At 76.9% G+C, this 714-nt stretch overlaps 1 protein-coding gene across 1 annotated transcript in view; it reads left to right on the plus strand.

The window, feature by feature from the left end:
- The first annotated feature begins 41 nt into the window (after positions 1-41).
- USP9X (ubiquitin specific peptidase 9, X-linked) overlaps positions 42-714 on the plus strand; it is a 100,989-nt gene continuing 100,316 nt past the window's right edge. Inside the window, exon 1 of the mRNA XM_014938074.1 lies at positions 42-505. The gene's annotated coding sequence lies outside the window, so the exon portion shown is untranslated. The remainder of the gene's footprint in view (positions 506-714) is intronic.

A 714-nucleotide genomic window follows, 5' to 3' on the forward strand; every position in this document is an offset into this window, starting at 1 on the left:
CCCCGGCTAGAAGCGCCGGGGTTGCGTGTGCGCCCCCTCCCCCGTGTGCGCCCGGTCCCCGGACGGGGCGGAGCGGAGCGCGCAGGCCCCGGCCAAGCCCCAGCCGGAGCTGAAGCCCCAGGGCCGCCGGGCAGGAGCTGGTGACGCAGGAAAAACGCCCCGGCGGTGCCGCCGGCGCCGGAGAGAGCGGAGCGGCCGAGGGCCGGGATCTGAAGCGCGGGCAGCGGCGGCAACAGCTTCGCCCTCCTTCTTCCCGTCGCAGTACACGGCGCCCGCCCGGGGTGGGTGTGTGTGTGTGGTGCTGGTGGGGGGGGGAAGACCAGGAAAGCGGAGCCGCCCCCTCAGTCAGCCGGCTGCACGCCCGGGATCGCGGGGCCTGGCATGAGAGTCTGCCCTGCTGGCTGCCTGGGATGAGGCAGTCCTCGGCCGCGCTCCTTCGGCAGCACCCAGGAGGGCACCGGGCCGTCGCAGCAGCAGCCGCGGGACAAGGGGAAGCCGTGCGGGGGTGAGTGGCGGAGCGCCGTACCCGGGCGGGGCCGGGACCGGGGCCGGAGGCCGAGGCCGGGAAAGCGGCGAGGCCAGCAAGCTGTTTGTGCCGCAACCGGCCGCCGCCGTGCCGAACGGAGGGAGGCCTTCCCCGGGGGATGGGGCTACCCGGGCCCGGGGTGCGGGACGGCGGGGTGCGGCGGGGAGGAAGGGGGGAACCGGGGGCGG

This window comes from Calidris pugnax, unplaced genomic scaffold (assembly GCF_001431845.1).
Source record: "Calidris pugnax isolate Ruff unplaced genomic scaffold, ASM143184v1 scaffold25, whole genome shotgun sequence".
NCBI lineage: Eukaryota > Metazoa > Chordata > Aves > Charadriiformes > Scolopacidae > Calidris > Calidris pugnax.